We start from the raw sequence: 13,822 nt of genomic DNA on the forward strand, positions 1-13,822 counted from the left end.
TCATATCACCCCTTAACCTTCTCTTCTCCAGGCTAAACATACCCAGCTCCCTAAGCCGTTCCTCATAAGGCATCGTTTCCAGGCCTTTGACCATTTTGGTTGCCCTCCTCTGGACACGTTCCAGCTTGTCAGTATCCTTCTTGGACTGTGGTGCCCAGAACTGGACAGAGTATTCCAGGTGAGGTCTGACCAGAGAGGAATACAGTGGTACTATTACTTCCCTTGATTTAGATGCTATACTCCTATTGATGCAGCCCAGAATTGCATCGGCTTTTTTAGCTGCTGCATCACACTGTTGACTCATGTCCAGTTTATGGTCTACCAAGACTCCTAGATCCTTTTCACATGTACTGCTCTCAAGCCAGGTGTCACCCATCCTGTATTTGTGCCTTTCATATTTTTTTTGCCCAAGTGTAGTACTTTACATTTCTCCCTGTTAAAATTCATATTGTTTGCTTTGGCCCAGTTCTCTAATCTGTTAAGAGAACACAAACTTTTGCTTCCTTTCTCTCTCCAAATAGAAATGATATTGTTTGTTTTTCTTTTTAAAGGTGGTGTTGCTGTGATAGGTGCCACTGCCCCAACTGATGGGCAACAGCCTTCCCCTTCCCCTTCCCCTTCCCCTTCCCCTCCATCACCCCCCCCCCTTCTCACTGGGCCATTTCCTCATGCCTGAGGGGGACGCTGTTAGGTAGAAAGAGGGAATGGAGGTGTTGTGTTCTCCCACACTGCTTTTGCAGCAGCCCAGGCACTGAGGCACTGCTTAAATAACTTTTCTCATCTTTCCATTGGCAGGTGAAAATCTTTCTTGTTTCGATACGTGGTGTCTTTTCATTTTCCTTTCATTTTCCTGCTGGTTTTCCTCAGCTGACTGCTGTTTTTAATCTGCTCTTGTTTTTCTTTGCTCATGCTTCAGCTTGTTGTTTGGACGATGGCTTTATTGACGGCTGGTCTTTGGCCTTCATACTTCATTTACATATTGTTTTTGTTAGTGGCCTCAGTCACCTAGTCGGGGGCAAGATACAAATTTTAAGAATTTCCCCCCCTTGAAGTGACCCTATGGTGGAACTTTAGTGAATGAATGACAGAGTCAGGGAGGCAGTAGCAAGCGATATTAAAATCTTTAGCAGCAAATGAAGGCAAAGCCATATTCACTCTTTTCCTCTCCCCCTCTCCCGTCACACCCTTGGTTACAGTAGGCTTGTTCACACATTACACTCAACACAGGCAAAAGCTGTCTCTACACATGTATACAGTTTTGTGTGAAAGAATGTGCACTTGTGGATTTGTTACCACTCAACTCGGGTATGCTGACTATATACCTGTGAAGCATTGCATGTGAATAACTATACAAGTGCACAGCTTATGATTTGTGTATACAGATTGTACACTTGCTGAATGTAACATTTTGAACGCCACATAATGGGGAGAGTAGGGATGAACTCGTCAACCCTTCCCACATATCCCCCCCCCCTTTCCATTTCTGCAGCCCTCTACAAATTTGGAGCTGAAAGTGTTTCCCATGGAGCCTCCTCTATTTGACAAGATGCCCTGCATGCTGGGAAAATCCCAGGTCTCCCCTTCTTGCAATGGCAATCATGCCATGGAGGTGTTGCCACTTGGAGGCAGTAATGCTTCTGAATACCAGCTGTTGGAAACCACAGGAGGCAGAGGGCTCTTGTGCTTGATTCCTGCTTGTGGGCTCCTTCCCCAGGCATCTGGGTGGCCACTGTGAGAACAGGATGCTGGACTAGATGGGATCCAGGAGCCTGCTCCTATGCTCTTATGTGAGAGAATGATTGGATATGTCTGTAGTCAAAGTTATGTGAGGTCAATGTGTTTAGGGATAAACAGTATAATATGTAATACAGTATAATATATATTATATCGTTTACAAATGGGTGGACTGACTAAAGAATGGCACTAGTCTAGATGAATGTACCATGAATAATAATCAGGAATGTGTTGAAAGGCCCCTTCAACAATATTTCAGTGTGGGTGGCCTGATTTGCGGCTTCCAGTGGTGAGTGTCACAGGTTTAACCATAGTTGTCGCCAACTAACTGATGTCTTTGAGACTTCCAGAGAAGCTGAATCAAAGGCAAGAATGATTTATGCGATCATTTCTGGGTTAATAACATTAATTATCCCAGAAGGGGCCTTTCAACATCAAAGGGTAATGAAACAAGTTGGCAGAAGAATACATTTTGGAAATGTGTTCCCCACTCTGCTTGAGCTTCGACTTGATCCTATTTCAAATTGTACTGTGAATGAAGTATAAACACATGTGATGAGGAGCAATGTTAAAATTATTATATTAGCCCATTTCCAGAAGCTATAAACTCTGTTGGCAATAATCTGGTGTTTTTTTTGGGGGGGGGAAGAATACCTGTGATCACATCCGCACCACACATTTAAAGCACATAGTTTCCCCCAAAGAATCTGGGAACTGTAGTTTATCCCTCACAGAGCTACAATTTCCAGCACCCTTAACAAACTGCATTTCCCATGATTCTTTGCAGGGAGGCCATGTGCTTTAAATGTCTGGTGTGGACGTGATGCATGTTCCCTTGGATGAAGGCAACAACAACACACATTCTCAGGGTTTTGCTGCAAATGCCTACATGAGGGCTTAGGAACCCAGGGCTCTTCAGAAGGACTCCAGCTGCCACCCTAGCCAGCGTGCCCAGGGATGACTGACCACAAAGCTGGTAATTCCCAGAATTCCCTGTGAAAAGGGACTGATCACTAAACTGCTTTGGCAATTGTATCCCTGTGAGGGGCATGGGGGGGGGTCTTCTAAGAACTCTCAGCATCCTTAGTATTAAGTGGTGGGTGGACATAGCAGATGACACAGAGATTTCTCCAAGTAGCTCTTTATAAGTAAGCTGGAACTGCACACCTGCTTTTATAGGCAGCCGGCTGGCAACATTTTAACAACAGCCGAGGGTTTCCCGCCTAAATTAACTGATGTGGACCTGAGTGAAAACTATATACACAAAACCCCTGGTGGCCAGGGTGAGAACTTCAATTCATAACACTTAGCAAACTAGAACTTTCCCAGAATTCTTTGGGATAACTATTTAAACTGTTTAAAAAAGCATCATGACACTTTACCTGTATGATGCCAATGTGGCCATTGTGAGGTACTAGTAAAAGGGCAAATTTCACTTGATGGCATTTAATAAAAAAATGTCCACGGCTCTATCAGAGTACCTAGAAGGAAACCTGGCACACAGTTAATTGAGCAGAAATAGCTTATCGGAAAAGTAGCAAGTCAGACAGCTCATTGGAACATTGTAGTCTACAATAGCGCTTTTTTTGAACAGCAGTGACATTTGTCAGTTTATTCACAGACACTACATGTATGCATGCATAAATATATCTCATGGAATGTAAGCTCCGTCAATCTGCTTGGCACAGATCATCGCCTTTAGATTAGAAAAATCCATCCCCAAAAACACATTATTTTCTCTGATGCATCTCATCCCATTGCTAGCTTTGAAATTTCGTGGATATACAGCAGTGCAATGCAACTAAGGCAGAGACACAACCCATTGTGGTTTCCCACAAAACTCCTGTTGTGCGACTTTCTTTTTAAAATAGAAATTCATCGCCTTCTTCAAAATGCAATGGTCTGAATCGGGTCTTGAGAGAAAATACTATTTACTGGACTCTGTGGAATATATAGAGAGAGGAGACGAGAATTTTTAGCTGAGAACATTTGGCTTGAAATTGGGGAATGAGAGGGTAAAAATAAAATAAAAAATGGACTGAAATTGTTCCCTTTTCTTCAGCACTTCCACTGCCCCCAGTTTCTGCAGCAACAGCAGCAAACAGAGATCCTCCTAGTGGCTGCCTGTTGGTAGTTGCCATTTTTACCCCAAAGGTCCCATGGGAGAGATTCTACATCATCAGATGGATTCAGGGGGTGGGGAGGGAAGGGAGAGCAGGAATTATGTTTGCTGGTGCTGCCACCAGCAAGCACCATTTAGCATATTTTACCTGTACTTTTTTTCCTGGAGAAAGTGCCTACTCCCCCCCCCAACCTTTGGTGCAGTGAAATGGGGTGGACCGGTTCTGGCTTCTCCACAGTAGAGATGCATGTGAAGAAGGCAGCAGAAGACAGTGGGATGGTGAAGGTGAACCTGGGTTCCCAACAGTGAGCATCACTACCACTTCCCAAGAAAGGAGCTCAGTGTGGGGACACAACAGCAGTGCCAAATGGACATTTCTGCTGCTGTGCCCACACCACATTAAACTCCCTGGGCCTTGTCCCTCACCCTCTCAGTAAATGGCAGTGAGACTCACTGTGAGGAATCCAAATGTACAACACCATCCTAACTCTGACTGCTGTTATGGTTCCACACCAGCCAATGACAGTTTCAACAAGAAAGGAAGGAGCTAACATTTAAAATTATTTCTGTGCACATGTTGATACAGACCAGGCTGTGCACGTGCAGAGTCTCTTTTTATATTCTGAGGCAAAACAGATATTCTTGAGAAAACTCTGCTCAGTTGATATTAGTGCATCTGAGCGGGACTAATTAGCATTTCAAATCCAGTAATTCTGAACTTCATAATGCAAAGATGGACTGACATCTCAATGTGTGCGTAACATTTTGACCAGCCAGGAATCATGGATCTTTGCAGTGATCTTCAACGATCTTCAAAGTTTCTTGGCTTGTCCACTTTCTAGATGCCTACAGACAAATAATTCTCTAATAACTAATATACCCATTTCCTTTTGTTTTCTGAAGTTATGCTTAGCCTCAAAGAACCTCTCGTATTGCCAGTCTGAATATGTGTTTGCTCAGTGCTGCCAACAAAGAACATTTCATCAGGGTCGAATGTTATTAAACCCAAGGCAGGAAAAGATCAGTTTCTACCATTCTTATTTACATGAATTGTACATCCTTGAGGAACTTACTTATCATTTGATTATGAGTTATATTTCAGGATAAAAGGAGGATAAACTGGGGGGGGGAGCAAGAAGTTGTACACTAACTTGGGATCCCTGGAGGAAAGGTAGGATATAGATGTACTAAATCAATAAAAATTGCTGCTGCTTACCAGACAGGGCTGGGACAGGACTTTCACTAGGATGGGAGGGGTGCAGGGAATGACTGTTGTTCTTGCCTCACCACTGAGGATGTTTAGGGTAAAGGAAGGGAAGAGGACAATAAAATCTTGGGGTTCACAACAGGTTGGATACCAGATAATCCATTTGCTCTTTGTGCTCCCTTGCAGGCCTGAAATGACAGAACATGTAGAGACCAATACAGGAGAGACAGGTTTTGTTCCAACTGGGGCAGGTGAAGGTGTCCAGTTGTGTTGATGCTGGTGTACCCACTGCCTTGTAGAACATCTCTGGGAGAAGAAAAGACTAAGGAGTAAACCCTGCAGTGGAGTCCCTAAGAGAGTTGGGTGGTTCCTTGTATGCCTGCTTCTGGCAACTCCTGCAGCCAAGCTGGTGCCAAACATATTGCTCTGCTTTGCTTTGGACCACATCAGCAAGGCTGAGAGAGAGGTCCTGTGGTCTGGGCAGCCTAAGACCTCCATACACACTGCCCAGGCTTGTGCCACAGAGAGGTCACTTCGGTGCTGCAAGCTGTGACGGATTGGCCCTAAGATGGAGGAGGTATGACATCCCAGAGCAGAAAGAGTTAAGCCACCTTTGTCTTGATGGACAAGCACAGCAAAAACAACACGGAAGGCAGCAGTTCTCTATGGCCACAGCAGGTGTTGTAACTCTCCAACGGTTTGACTTTGAAAGGGATTAACTTTCTTCGTGTATGATAATGTTTAATATAAGATGGGTGGTAGCTGTCTATTTGTCTAAACTTGTCTGGTAATGTGCAATAGTATTTAGTACCCAACAGCATTTGATAGATAATTCATATTTGATCATTATGAGGACTCATATTTGAAGCCTGCCAATAGCATATGAGCTGGCAAGGATTAGAGTTTCAAATCTTAAGGGGGAAATTTCACACTGATTATGTGAATTCAAAGTCTCTTATGCTGGAAATTGACTGGACAAGCTAAAAATAAAACCAGCAAATGTTCATTTCACTTTGTTAACATTATGCTTTGCTTAGCAGCAAACAGATGCTGAAGAACAGTGCAGATATAGGGCTTCTCCCATTTCAAGGGTACCATCTCCTTTGGTGAGTGACAAGAATAAAAGGATTAATTCTGCACATATGGTGTCTTCCCTGCTCTGGAGGTAAAGCAGTCCTGTTAACTTGTAGAGGTTTGGAGCTTTTAGAGTTAACAAGCTCAACCAGATTGTCCCACCCACAGGAGGAAGAGCGTCACCGGATGCTCTGTGTACTGTTGTACTTTGTAATGTGATACTTTTTTCTTCTGTGTCCGGAGAACGGAGAGAAGGGAGAAGCCACCAACATGGCTTGCGACTCTCCCGGAATGTAATGATTTATGCCTTGTAAAATAAAGCTTCTAGATTAGAAAGAAGCCGGACTCTGTTGTCTGTAATATGCTGGCATACACAACCCCGCTGCGTGAGAGAAGATAAGAGAAGATAACTCTGCTGAATAGCACAGGAGACGGCAGCAAGGAGAACGTACAGGAGAGGTACGTGCGCTGAAGGAAGCGTGCCGGGCTCCAAGGTGTACTAAGGTTGGTTTGAAGTGTTTCCAACAATCAAAAACTCTTCAGGTTATGGGCCTCATATTTGCGCTTGTTTATTATTCTGGACTGATTCTGGAGCAGTTCCAAGGATCCAGAACGTGTGTGCCAAGCTGAGAAGTGCCTCCCTGGTTTGGACTGTGATGGAGCATCCAGGGAAGTTTGCTTTGCCAGCAGGAGCATTCAGCAGTCTGCTGAATGGCTCAGGAGCCTAAAACCTGCTGCCAGAGGTTGGAAGGCAGCAGGGAAGTCCAGATCGAGGTGTGCCCAAGCAGTGTACCCTCTCTGGTGAAACCCCCATCTGTGGAGCCGGGTGAGAAGCTACAGATTCGTAAGTACGCTACCCCTGGGCAAGATGGAGGGAGCCATAGCATTCCCAGCAAGGAGGAGGGAAGCTTTTGTTTGCAAGCACCTCCAGCCTCACAGCTTCAATGCAGAGGGCTGTTCCCTGAGAGCGTTGATGTTCTGGCCAACGCCTGTGAGGAGGAAGGTCTGGCCAGTGCTTGTGAAGCCTGGAAGAAGACCCTAGCCCAGTTTCCTGGGGCTGAGGGACTGGCTGCAGTGGCTTTGGAAAGCTCGCCCCCAGCTCGGCTTATGGCTGTTGAGAAGCAACAGTGCCATGGAAAGCAGGAGGGGGGCCAGATCGCCGTGGGCTTTGCTCCCAGAAAGGGAGGGGCTGTTTCCAAGTCTGAAGCCAGCGTAAAGGCCTTGATTGTGGATCTGTGTTTTGGCACGTAGCCTGCACCTGGTCTTTTGTTGACGTGCATGGCTGAAGATAAGGCCAAGGACATGACGTGTGGTACTGGCCATGAGAATCGCAACAGCTCTACCACAGCCCAGGCGGAAGAAGATAAGCCCTACTGTTGTGATGCAGTCACCGAGGCAACGCTGAGAGAGGCCAACCCTGGTGGGCTGCGTGTGATGGTTGCCGTCGTCGTCGTCGTTCCTCCTGGTGGACTTGTGAGGAACTGCATATCTTTTCCTATAGAGCAGTTTGGAGAACTGACTGTTGGAGGCAAGAAAAGGCTTGACTTTTTGCTAACAGTCAAGGGACAGATCCAAGGGACAGAACTGGCGTTTTCTGTGGCTGTTGACATAACTGTGTATTGTTTGTTTATGTCAAACCTTCTGTCCAATGTTTTTGCTGTTTGCTTTGTGATTATCACCTGTTCTGATTGCAGGGGCCAGAAGATGCTGCTACGCATGGAATGCAGCCAGGACGGGCTGTTTGCTGTTAAGAAGCCTCAATCCAGAACAGGGGGAGGTGGCACTGATGGAATGTTTGCTCAATGCGCCAATGTGCCCATGCACCACTTATGTTTGTGTCAGTGGTACCAAAGGCTGGCAAGTCGCCACTGGGACAGTGTGCTGAAGCAGCCTGAGTTCTCTGAAGGGTGCAAGTTAAGGGCATGTAACAGCTTTCTTGATTGCAGGGTTTGCAAGGTCGAGGAGTCGACATCCTGCTACCCCAAGTCTGAAAGGGAAACCACGCGTCCCTTTTCCCTGGTTCATGTGGCTGTTTCTGAAGGGATGCCAGAAGCTAACCTGGGGGGAGCGTGTTGTTCTGAGTGTTTGGCTGATGTTTTCTCTCACCACATGTGGTCTGCATTGCTCAAGGAGGCAACTGAGGCAGCACCACTGGTTGCAGTGGAACAGCAGGTTTCTACTGGAGTAGGCTGTTCCCAGGTCCTCAGTGAGAGGGGGAGTAAGCACAGTGTGTCTAACCTGCTTTCTTCACAGGTATGTGGTCTTGCAGAGAGGCAGCAAAGGATGCTGCATGCTGCCACTGAAGACACACTCTTGGATGCAGAGCTTCCACAAGGGTTCCGGGTGGAACTGGGTGATACCAAGGTTCCGAAAGTGTTTTTCTGTGGGTACGAACCCAGCTTGCGTAGCTGGAGGTTAGTTAGCCCAGATAGTGACCAGACCCAGGTTCTAGTCAGCAGGAGTGCTGAATTCTTTGAGCAGAATGGATTGGAACACATCCCTAGAAGCCCTGATGTTCTGGATGGTCCTGTCAGTGATGGACAGGCAGATACGCCACCTGCTGGTGGCGGTGGTGGTCCAGGTGGATCAGCCCCAAGAGGGGGTATCGCTGTGGCTTTAGCACCTGCTGGTGGCTCGGGCCGAGTTCCCGGTCATCACCAGGGTGCAGCGCAGCTAGTGGTGACTCCAAGGCAGCAGCCTGGGAGTGCACCCGCAACTCCTATGTCACGGACTAGGAGGCAGGCCACGCTTGGCGACTCTTTGTGTGGCAACTCTTCTCCAGGAGAGCCTGGCGCAGGTCTCGTCCTGGGGCAAGAGGGGGGTTCTTTGGGAGTGAAGCAGGAGCCCAAAGGCGCGCCAATGTCATCCTTAGGTGGTTCAGTTAGGATGCACAGGCGCAGCAAGTCTGTAGGTGAGATGCCTGACGTCAAGGACGTGCAGGTGGAATCCAGTGCAACTGGAGCAGAGGGAGAATCTGAAGTGGTATCACAGCAGTCTGCACGATCCACTGAAGGGATTCTGCCCGAAAGGTTCACGGCCACTAGCGTGAGTGCTTGTTTGGTTCAGTGTGAACCGGAGAGCCTTGTGAAGGTTCAATGGGTATCTCAAGGTGAGGCCCAGAAATGGCAGGATGCCATGGTAGAGCAGGTAAGCTCAATGAGGTCTTTGGGTGTGTGCACAACCACGACGCTGTCAGAAGGTCGTTGGGCGTGCAGACTCAAGACGGCAGCAACTGGCGAGTTGCAGTGCGAGGCTAGGTCAGTAGCCAGAGGTTTCACTCAGGAGGAGGAGGTCCATTGTTACGAGGTACTGGACGCGTCCTCTCTCAGAAGCGAAACCACGCGCATGCTGTTAGCGGTCGCAACTCAAAGCAGTTTTGAGGCAAGCCACTTTGGTTTGGATGCCTGTTTGGATTCCGACCTGGATGAGGAGAGGTACGAGGTACCTCCGCCAGGGTTCGAGGACAACGGGCCAAATCAGGTGTGGAGTTTGCACGAGGCAATCACTGGCTTGAAGGAGTCAGCCAGAGATTGGTCCTCAGGCGTGCAAGAAGCTTTGAGAAAGCTAGGTGTCAGCCAGAGTTGTGCTGATAGCTGCCTGTTTCTGGCAGGAGTAAGCCCAGAGCAGGAGCTAGTTCTGCAGTCCGGTGCGGACATGCTTTACCTGGTGGAGACCAGGGGACAGGTGCAACGGTTCGCAGAGGAGCTTGGTCAGTCTTTCCAGCTCAGGAACCTAAGCCCTGTTGGTGTTTACCTAGGTGTGCAGGTAGACAGAGCCGAAGATGGTAGTGTCTTGCTCAGTCAGACTGCTGAGGTAGTGCAGTTGTTGGAGAAGTTCAGAGTGTCTGAATGTGCTAGTGTCAGAACACCCATGGAGACGTGTCTAGGTGAGGACAGTCAGACCGGGGAACGCTCTGAGTTCGAGAGCCCCGAGGTGTTTAGGTCAGCTCCTGGGAGGCTGTTGTTTCCTTCACAGTTGAGCAAAACTGACATAGCAGTTGCTGTGGATCTGTTCAGCAAAGAGGCTGCAAATCCCAGTATGCATGCCTGGAATGGCATGGTGAGAGTGCTCCAGAGTTTGCAGGAGACTAAGGAGTTTTGCCCGGAGTTGTCAGCTACCGGTGAGCCCCAGCTCACGCGCTGGTGCAACGGCGGTTGGGCAAATTCCGAGGACAGGAAATCTGTGTCTGAAATGGTTGTACAGTGTGGAGGAGCTCTGGGCGGGCTGAAGTCCCGGTGCCAGAGCCTCATTGCTCGTTCTCGTGCAGAAGCCAGGTACAGTGCGTTGTCAGTGCTTTGCAGGGAACTGGAGTTCTATAGGTGTTTGGTCCAAGAGATCTGCGTTCAGAGTTGCCTGCCCGTGATGGTTTGGGAGGACAACCAACTCTGTTTGTTGGTGGCAGAGTCTGGACAAGTCAAGGCCAGACCCAAACACCTAGACGTTCTCTTTCGAGACGTGTGCGTTCAGACCGGCTTGGAGAAGCTGAAGTACTGTCCTGGTCAGGTGAACCAGAGGGTTGGGTTCACGAAGCCCCTGAGCTTCCAACGTCATGGGGAGTTCTGTGAGGGTTTGTGTAGGGTAAGCTGCATGCTTACAACGCCCCTGTGTGCGGGACAAGAGGGGGTGTAGAGGTTTGGAGCTTTTAGAGTTAACAAGCTCAACCAGATTGTCCCACCCACAGGAGGAAGAGCGTCACCGGATGCTCTGTGTACTGTTGTACTTTGTAATGTGATACTTTTTTCTTCTGTGTCCGGAGAACGGAGAGAAGGGAGAAGCCACCAACATGGCTTGCGACTCTCCCGGAATGTAATGATTTATGCCTTGTAAAATAAAGCTTCTAGATTAGAAAGAAGCCGGACTCTGTTGTCTGTAATATGCTGGCATACACAACCCCGCTGCGTGAGAGAAGATAAGAGAAGATAACTCTGCTGAATAGCACAGGAGACGGCAGCAAGGAGAACGTACAGGAGAGGTACGTGCGCTGAAGGAAGCGTGCCGGGCTCCAAGGTGTACTAAGGTTGGTTTGAAGTGTTTCCAACAATCAAAAACTCTTCATAACTTTTTGATGGGATTTATGAGAGGGTTCATGAGCAGACATGTTTGTTCTGTACTAATTACCCAGAAATAAATAATATTCCTGGCTCTAACTAAAAACTGATTAAGTTTAAACAACCATTCTGTACTAAATGGGGCATTCAGTAGGTCATGTTTTGAACAGATGAGCAAATGCTTCCAATGTATCACCTGTTTGTTCTCTTAGCTACTGTTAACCTTAATCACTCACAAACAAAAGTGATTTGTGAAAATTCAAGGAGGGTTGTGGGGGGGCGGGGATGAACAGATCTGTCCATTTTAATTCTCTCAGTTTTTCAATTTCCCAGTCTTAATTTCAGTTCTCCACATTTCTGTAGCAATTCACATTTTAAAAAATCCTCCTGAAAATATGTCAGCATTTTAGCATGAATTTCTCCTAAATAAACATGTTTGTATGCTGTTTTGACCAATGTACATCTTTTTGCAAGCAATGTTCCCTAATATAATGCTGGTTTGCATGCTATTTTCACGAATATGTTCATTTTCATTCCCACTTCCCTCTAATATATAACTTATGTTACCATTGTTTGGCTGGAGAACATCATTGCAAAATTCAGAGGAGAGCAAATTTCAAATTATGGCTGTGTTTTGGTTCCCATATCATTTTAGAAAGCATGAATTAGGCACAGTTTTGCCTTTAAATACAAACTGAATCAAATGTCTCCCCCGTCTCTGGAATCAACATATTTCCCCTCAACTCAGCACTTGCACCCTCAGATGCCCTGAATTACCACCCTCTTGAAGTAACTGCAACATTTTCTTTTCATGTTGATTAGAGTTGGGATGGAGGTGGAGGTCATTCCTCCCCTAATTTAGGCCTTTATGATGTCCATACACATACATACATTCCACTTTGCTATTAAGGATAATGATTTTAACATTTTCTTGAAATATTTAGGTTAGTTATATTTATGTAGCTCAATACTGCCACAGCGTCTCCATGTTGAATATTCTCTGTGGACTGACTGGCAAATTTCTGGAATGCTGTAATAGGCAGTGTTTATTAATATCTTGTAATAAGAGTAACCCAGAATAAAATTTCTAATTAGTAATGTTCAAGTGACTTTTCCATTATTCATCAAGGGTGGGGGAGGTGGAGGAGAGAGAAACTGGGTTATCTCTTTATAGCCTTTTATAGAGTATAAAGGTGTTGAGGTTTGTCTGTTGCAGGATCCACTCAACTTTTGCTGAAAAATAGAAAGGTGTGGGGTTTGTGTGTGTGAGAGAGAGTGCATATGCATGGTTATGCAGCCACCTGGGGTGTACCTGAAATTCATGGGACAGCTTTGGAAATCAAAAGGCCTGCTGAGGCTGGAAAATTGGGGTGGGGTAAGGGTAATGCGTGTTCAGTATTGACAGTTTCCTAGCTGAAAAATGGATGGTAGGTGAAGCAATCATTTGACAACAAGAAGAAACTGATCCTTCAGTGTAATTGGCCCAGTCCTATGGATTACTCTGCCAATGGAGATTCAGGGGGTGCCTTCACCTGCTGAAAACATTTCTATTCTGCCAGGCCTATAATCAAGGCTACATCCTTCTGCAACGATTAACTGATGTGTGTTTTTAATTGCATGTTTTTTTAAAAAAACGTTTTCATTGTTGTACACCACTTTTATATTTTCTTTATGGCACAAGGGTATAAAAAGACCCTTATGGATAAATAATAAATTTGTTCCTTTGCTGGGCACTGAATCTATGGGAAGCATATTCTAGAAAAAAGAACACAGCCCCTATCAGGCATTTTGTACACGTATGGAAACATATGTAGATTTTCCTGCATTCTGTCATATGTGTTTATATTGCAGACAGGCAAAGGAATACGGGGAAGGTGCGGGTGGAGCCTGCGGCCATGCTGCTGCCCCACCAGACCTATGTATGCCCACTGAATGGATGGAGCTCCCCTGCCCCCTTCCTAGAATGTCTGAAAGGGATTAATGTTCCTCTCCTACTATTCTTTCTAAAAGAAATGTTTCACAAAGATGCCATAAATATTTGTTCCTCCACAGAAAACTGACTCTCCAGAGGCTGCTTTGAACTTTCTGCCACTTTGGGAAACAATATTATAATAATCTCACTTAGACCATGTGGAAGGACATTGACCTTGTGCTCTTCTGGGCACATTAAAATGACTTATTGATAAAGGCTTCTAGCTTCCACACTGCAGCTCTCAAGTGCTACTGAGGCATTGCTTTTCCTACGCCTGCTGGAAGCCTAATTGAAAGTTCCACACAAGCACTTCATATATTAAATGCATTCATTAAAAACATTTCTCTCCTGCCGCTCCTTTGCAGACTGCAGAGGTAGCCAATACTGTGTGCCCTTCAGCTGTTATTGGACTGCAGCTCCTGTCAGCTCCGGCCAGCATGGTCAATGTGGAGTGATGATGGGAGGTGTAGTTCAGCAACATCTGGTGGTCACTGGGTTGAGGAAGCCTGGCATACAACAATCGCCATACAGTGATGGCTATATGATCTAGCAAACGCTGTTCCTCATGTACAAAACCCTCCTGTGTTAACTCAAAGCTTTTGAGTAACATTTGCAGACCATTCTGAGCATTAGGAGTGGAAGGATAGCCGTATCCCAATCCCTGC

The sequence above is a fragment of the Lacerta agilis genome, chromosome 2, assembly GCF_009819535.1.
Source record: "Lacerta agilis isolate rLacAgi1 chromosome 2, rLacAgi1.pri, whole genome shotgun sequence".
NCBI lineage: Eukaryota > Metazoa > Chordata > Lepidosauria > Squamata > Lacertidae > Lacerta > Lacerta agilis.